Raw genomic sequence first — 7,889 nt, 5'->3', positions numbered from 1 at the left:
ACCACAGTTAGTGATATTTGAAAGATCATTGAAAGCGTCTGAAAGTATGTATTCCTAGGGAAATTATAGAACAGATATTAAAGAGATAGTGAACATCTAGCAAAGGAAGTGGTGAGCATGAGCCAAAATGACTTCATTAAGAACATGACACGCCAGACTAACATTACCGTCTTCTTTGAAAGCATTACTAAGCCGGTAAATCAGAAGAATGCTGCAAAAACAGTTTACATAGATTTTAACAAAGCATTTGCTCATGTCATTATTGTGGAAAATATGGAGGAATGTGGACTAGGCAGTAATACAATTAGATTGATCTGTAACTCACTGAATGACTGAACTAAAATAGTAATCATTCATGGTTCAATGTCAACTTGGCAGGAAATCTCTAGCGGAGTGCCCCAGGAACCTGGGCTTGGCCCTGTGCTATTTAATATATTTATTCATAACTTGGATAATGTTATAAATACCATGCTTTCAAATCAGCAGGTGACACAAAACTGGAAGGAATAGATAGTATGCTGGGTGATAGAGTCAGGATTTTAAAAGATCTTAAACAGGCTAGGATGCTAGGCTGAAATGAATAAGGTAACATTCAATAAAAATAAATGTAAAGCCTTACAATTGGGCCACAACTGTACATTATACATGCGTTACAAAGTCATGCATTATATATAATACGTACATTATACATACAATATATTCACTCTATTGCAGTAGCTCAAAAGTAACATGAGATGTGCGAATTTAGAGACATCTCCACTCTAAATGTTCACGTGGACTATTTGTGCCCAACCTGTGGTAGAGCCTTCCTGAGCTCACACTGATTTGATCAGGTACAGTCTGGCACGCTGTACGTTGACTCCACCATAGTGTTATCATTTTAGTCTTCTTCAAGAATGAAGGACAGGGGCAGCTAGGTGGCGCAGTGCATAGAGCACCAGCCCTCGAGTCAGGAGGACCTCAGTTCATATCCGGTCTCAGACCAGACACTTGACATTTACTAGCTGTGTGACCCTGGGCAAGTCACTTAACACCAATTGCCTATAAAAAATAAAAACAGTAATAAATTCTCCCTATTTAACAAAAGAGTGAAGGACAACAACCCACAATATATATTACATAGTAAAATGAAACCTATCTATCTGCTCTTTACATATATATCTCATTTGATCCTTACAACAACTTGGTAAGGTAAGAGCTATTATCATGTCCATTTTTCAGATGAGGAGAATGAGTCTGCCATTGTCTTTTTTTTTTTTAGGCAATCGAGGGTTAAGTGACTTGCCCAGGGTCACATAGCTAGTGCCATTGTCAATACAGCTAGGATATGTCTGAAGTCAGACTTGAACTTCGGTTCTCCTGATTCTGCCTGCATTTGTATTCCCAGCACTTGGCACAGTGATTGGCACATAATAAATATTTGTTTCATGGTGCATAGTAAATATTTGTTGACTTCACTCTAAATCTAGCCTGCTCTCCATTATATCAAAGGATTTCTAAAATCAACAAGTTACTAAATGTTTAGGCAAACATAACTAGTAGAAAGAAGGCAATAACTAATATTTATATAGTGCTTTGAGGTTTGTAAAGTATTTTTTATAAATATAATCTCATTTTATCCCCACAGTAGTCATGGGAGATTGATGCTATTATTATCCCTTTTATACAGATGAAGAAACTGAGGCAGCAAGTAGTTAAGTGATTTTTCCAAGGTCACACAGCTAGCAAGTATCTGAGGCCAGATTTGAACTAAAGTTTTCTTGATTCCAAATCTAGCCCTTTATCCACTGTACCATCTAACTATCTATCTACATGTTTTCTGTAGTTGGGAAACAGATCTAATTAATTCAGGAATTAAAAAAAAGCATAAAGATAAGTAAATGTAACAATTAACTTTCTAAAAGCCTTTGTCAAACTTCTCTACTAAGTTTATTTTTAAAAAGAAAAAAAATATTCACCAGGGGATTATTTTATCATGGATAGAGAAGTGACTTAAATATAGTTAGGGATACCTAAAAGTAATGGAACATGAATGCTAAAGAGTGACATGGTTCAGGAAGAATAATATCAAAAAGTCTGAAGCCTAGGATGAATGAGCTGAGGCAAACACTAAACCGTAAGACCTTAGGACCATATACTTAAACACGGAGGGGGTGCCAGAGGCCAAACCTCATTTTATAGGAAAGGAAATTGAAACCTAGAAAGGTTAAGTGTCTTGCCTAAGATCACCCAGGTGGGAAATAGCAGAGCTGAGATTTGAACACAGCTTCTCGGATACCAATTCTGGTGTTCTTTCCACTTTGTGGAAAGCGTCATGTCATTGTTTTTAAACAATTCTCAGGATGAAAGGAAGATCAAAGAAAAGGTAGGGCTGGGGACTCGGGGGAGGGTGTGTGGAATTGAGACAGTCATGATAGACAACAGCTACACTGTACAATTACCTCTCAAGGCATGACATCCTAGTTTTGTCTAGTTCTAATTGTTAGGAAGTTTTCCTTTATGTTACAACTAAGTTAGCCACTTTACATCACAGACCCGGTGATTCTAATTCTGTCCTCTAGGATAAAGAGGAACAAGTTGAATTCCTATCACACATGTCATTCAGGGCACACATGCCAATGTGTATCTGTCCTATGTACACGATTGTTATCGGATATGCAAATGATATGAAGTTGGAAGAGAAATCTAAGATGTTGAATGACAAAATTGTGATGCTTTAAAATCTTAACAAGATAAAAAATTAACAAGATAGGAAGATAAGTTCAATCTAATAGCATTTGGTGTATCATTGTGACAAATGTAAAAGCCTTACATGATTTTTTAAAATCAACTACATAAATATAGATTGGGGAAACATGGCTGGAAAGCAACTTAAGTGAAAAAGTATCTGGAGATTTTCATGATGTCAAGCACAGTATGAGTCAATATATGACATGATAGCATGAAAAAACTAACTCAACTTCTATCATCATTAAAAGAAGTATAATACTGTCCTACCATACTATCTTGCTTCAACCACATCTGAAGCATTAGGTTGAGTTCTAGATGGTAAATTTTAGAAAGGAAATTTACGAACACATCTAGAAGGAATGACAAGGATGATGAAGGGTCTTGAAATCATTGTCATATGTGCTTGCTTCGGCAGCACATATACTAAAATTGGGACGATACAGAGAAGATTAGCATGGCCCCTGCGCAAGGATGACACGCAAATTCGTGAAGCGTTCCATATTTTTTTTCTTTTTCTTTTTCCTTTTAAATTAGGGAAAGGAGTGAGAGAAAATAAATGCTTTTTCACTGGAAAAAAAAAAGAAATCATTGCCGTATGAACATCAGGTGAAGGAACCAGAGATATTAAACCTGGAGAAAAGAAGATGTAGGTAGGGACATGTACATAGACTCAAGTAATTAAAGGACTGACATGAAAGAAGGACTAGATTTGGTGAGCTTGGCCCCAGAGAGAAGAACTTGCTCTATCATGGTGTCGTAAAATACAGCTTCTGAAGTTAGAAGAATTCAGTTTTTAATCCTGGCACTGCCACTCATAACCTGAGTGACCATGGACAAGTCATTTAATTTGGGGCCTCTGTTGGACATCTCTAAAATGACAAGAATGGAATAGATATTGCTTAAGGTCTTTTCCAGCTCAAAGTCTACAATTCTAATATTTTAAGTTGAAGAAGGTTGATTTTTGTTGGATGTAAGGAAAAGTACTTTTAATTTCTACTCGGTGACACTAATTCTATCCTTTGGAGCCAAGCAGAAAAACCGTTCTGACTTAGAAAGGGAAGTAGTGAATCAATTACTGGTAGCCAGTATAGGTTCTAATAATCCTTTAAAAATTCTTTTCTAACATGTCATTCCATGTCATTTTTATTAGATCTGTGGAACAGATTGCCTTGGTGGGGCTATGAGGGCTTGTAGAGGCCTCATCATTGAAAGGATAATTACCTATAGATGTGGAATGTTGAGGCCCCTTTCAACTCAGATTTCATTAATTCTAAAAATATATAACATTCCTATGATAATAAACTAGAATTTATTGAGTAGAAGGGTGATATGGTCAGACATGTACAGTTGACTGGAGGATGGAAGGAGGCCAGGAGACCAGTTACAAAGACTAATTCAATCATCCAAGTGAGAAGTGATTTGAGTACAGAGAAGAGAAAAGAGATATTATGAATAGAGAAACAATGAGATTTAACAAAAGACTGGAAATATGGAGAGAATGTGAATGAAGAGTTGAAGATGATGCAAAGGTTTTGGGTGTAAGCAATTAGGAAAAAGTCCAATGCTTAGCATAGTACCTTCAGCTCTTGGCACAGTGCCAGGCACGTAGTAGATGCTTAACAAATATTTGTAGTTCGCTTGATGTCTTGGTGCCTTTAACAGTAACAGAGAACTTTGGAAGAGGGGGGGGTTGAGGTGAGAACATAATGAGTTTTGTTTTGGAGGAGAGAATTTACAGCTGATTATATGGATTTGGGAATCATTTGCATAGAGATGAGAGTTGAACTCATGGAAACTAATAAAAAATTAGTATATAGAGAAAAGAAAGGAAGCTCCAGGACAGAGACTTCGGGGATATCAATAGTTAGTGGACATGACCTGGATAAAGAACCAGTGAAGGAGACTGAGAAGGAATAGCTAGGAGGAGATAGCTAAAAGGAGAAACAGGAGAAAATAGTGTCTTGAAAACCTAAAGAAAAGAAAATATCCAAGAAGAGAGGGGTGATCAAGAATGTCAAAGATTATAGAGAGGTAAAGGAAGGTTGGTTAGGTAAGAATTTGATTTTTTGTAATTTATGGGAGGGCATGGATGCATTTGTGGGCAGCAGGTAATGATCCTAGATGGGAAGAGAGAGAGGATTAGACAGTGATTGATGAGAATAGGGGCATTCTACAGGAGCAGATAGGAGAGGCTGTGATCAAGGGTGCATAAGGAGGGTTTAGTCTAGCTCCTTATCTATAAAATGATGGTGGTTGCATTAGATAAAGCCCAAGGTTCCTTTCAGTCTAAATATCCGACCCTACCTTTCAAGCCTCATTATTCATAACTCTGGTGTAGCGAAACTGACAGTTTTGCTATTTTTCGCATGTGATTCTCTATTTCCTGGCTCCATGATTTTGTAAAACCTTTTCCTCCATCACTGAAACACACTCTCCTCACCATCTTCTCTTAGTTTTCTTCTAGACCAGTTCAAGGGCCATTTTCTACATCAAGTTTTTTCGTGACACCTCTAGTTATGCCCTGTCCCCCCAATTTGTATTTATTTTCATATGTATACGTGTATATATCTATATATTTGTATGTATGTATGGGTGTATATTTGTATATCTTTATCTCTCTCTCTCTCTCATCTATCTATCTATGTATTCATATACATGTCTCCCACATGTAAATTCTTTGAGGGCAGGGCTTTTTGTCCTTGTATTCCCAGTACCTAACTTGTATTTGGTAAGTGATATATGCTTAGTAAATGTTTTTTGATTGATTGATTTTGATATATGACCTTTTATTATCCTAGTTCTTGGGCTCTTCTATACTCATTAGTTGTCCACCCAATTTTCAGTGTAACTACTAATTTGTGACTTTTCAAGTCTCATTTTCAAGTGTCATTTTAGTCTAAAATATAGATGATATCTATTCTTCTGCTGTGGGTTAGTTTTGATGAAGCTCAAAGTCAGTTCTGTCTTGATAGATGAGGTATCAGGCCCCCTTTCTTGTAAGCCAGCTTTCCTAAGATAATTGCTTAGATATATTTGGTCTCTAAATGGATGGGGCAGATTAACAATGTTACTGCTGTAGAAGATTGGACAATTTTTTTTTTAACTTTGAACATTTCCCAGCTTGTCTTTTATAAAGGAAGACCAACTGTCAGCAGCAACAGTAGAACAGTAGAAAAAGTAACATTTTTAGTAGAGTGCTGGGTTTGGGGGAAGGACCTGGAGTTATCTCATTTCTACCACTTATGTGCATAACCTTATAACTTTAGACAAGTCCTTTTGTCTCTTTTGATTTCAGTTGCTTCATATACAAAATGAAGGATTAAATTGTAATCTCCTTGAAAGCAGGGACTGTCTCTTGACTCTTTTTGTATTCTCAGCACTTTGCATGATGCCTGGCACATAGTAGGGACTTATATGTTTTCTGAAGAAGTAGAATTGTCACTGACAAAAACAAAGATGAGAAAATCAGTTTAACTAGAACAAATGTGCACAGAGGAGGTCTGTGCTGAAAGCAACTCCACTTTTAGAGGGTTGTGGGGAGGAGAAAATAAATGCTTGAAAATTTGAAAATAATTTTTTTAAAAAGTACACAAAATAATTTCATTTATTTTTTTAAAAATATGCCTTTAAGAAACTTCTCAGAAGATATCTCCTATACATATATCAAAATAATAACAATATTTCTTTTTTATGTGAATTTATTTTAATTTTCAACATTCACTTCCATAAGCTTTTGAGTTTTAAATTTTTTCTGCCACCCTTCCCTCTCTTCTCCCCAAGACAGCGTGCAATCTGATATAGGTTGTACATATACATTCTTATTAAACATATTTTCACATTAGTCATGTTGTAAAGAAGAATTAGAACCAATAAGAGGAACCACAAGAAAGAAGAAACAAAAAGAGAGAGAGAGAGCAAATAGTACGATTCCATCTGCATTCAGACGCCATAGTTCTTTCTCTAGATATGGGTAGCATTTTCCCATCATGAGTCTTTTGGAGTTCTCTTAGATCCTTGTATTGCTGAGAAGAGCTAAGTCTATCAAAGTGAGCCATCACACAATGTGGCTGTGAACTGTGTGCAATGTTCTACTTGTTCTGCTCACTTCACTCAGCATCAATTCATATAGGTCCTTCCAGGTTTTCCTGAAGTCTGCCTACTCATCATTTCTTATAGCACAACAGTATTCCATTATATTCGTATACCACAACTTGTTAAGTCATTCCTCAATTGATGGGCATCCCCTCAATTTCCAATTCTTGGCCACCACAAAAAGAGCTGCTATAAATATTTTTTATGCATATGAGTCTTTTTCCCATTTGTATGATGTCTTTGGGATTTAGCCCTAGAAGTGCTATTGCTGGGTCAAAGAGTATGCACATTTTATAGCTCTTTGGGCATAGTTCCAAATTGCTTTCCAGAATGGTTGGATCAGTTCGCAACTCCACTAACAATGCATTAGTGTTCCAATTTTCCCATATCTTCTTCAGCATTTATAATTTTTCTGTTTTGTCATATTAGCCAATCTGATAGTTGTGATGCGGGACCTAAGAGTTGTTTTAATTTGCATTTCTCTAATCGATAGTGATTTAGAGCATTTTTTCATATGACTACAGATAGTTTTAATTTCTCCATCTGAAAACTGCCTGTTCATATCCTTTGACTATTTATCAATTGAGGAATGACTTATATTTTTATAATTTTGATTCAGTTCTCTGTAATTTTAGATATGAGGTCTTTATCAGAGACACTTGTTGTAAAAATTCTTTCCCACTTTTCTGCTTTCCTCCAAATCTTGATTGCATTGGCTTTGTTTGTGTAAAAACTTTTCAATTTAATGTAATCAAAATTATCTATTTTGTAATGTTCTCTATCTCCTGTTTGGTCATGAATTCTTCTGCTCTCAATAAATCTGACAGGTAAACTATTCTTTGCTCTCCCAGTTTGCTTATAGTATCAGCCTTTACAGCTAAATCATGTACCCACTTGGATTTTATTTTAATACACAGTGTAAGATGTTGGTCTATGCCCAGTTTCTGCCATATTCTTTTCCAGTTTTCCCAGCAGTTTTTGTCAAATAGTGAGCTCTTATACCAGCAGCTGGGTCACAACTTGCCTTGAAAGATGTAACAAAAGAGATAACTGCATTTGATAACTCT

General features: G+C 36.1%; 1 non-coding gene across 1 annotated transcript; it reads left to right on the top strand.

Annotated features, from left to right (window-relative positions):
- Positions 1-3,129: 3,129 nt before the first annotated feature.
- LOC144458164 (U6 spliceosomal RNA) lies at positions 3,130-3,236 on the top strand. The gene has a single exon (XR_013487711.1). It is a non-coding gene; the product is annotated as a U6 spliceosomal RNA (small nuclear RNA).
- The last annotated feature ends 4,653 nt before the right edge of the window (positions 3,237-7,889 follow it).

This window comes from Phascolarctos cinereus, unplaced genomic scaffold (assembly GCF_003287225.1).
Source record: "Phascolarctos cinereus isolate Bilbo 61053 unplaced genomic scaffold, phaCin_HiC Scaffold_5;HRSCAF=322, whole genome shotgun sequence".
NCBI classification, from domain to species: domain Eukaryota; kingdom Metazoa; phylum Chordata; class Mammalia; order Diprotodontia; family Phascolarctidae; genus Phascolarctos; species Phascolarctos cinereus.
The sequence above is the reverse complement of the archived record's forward strand: the minus strand, read 5'-3'. Positions and strand labels throughout refer to the sequence as shown.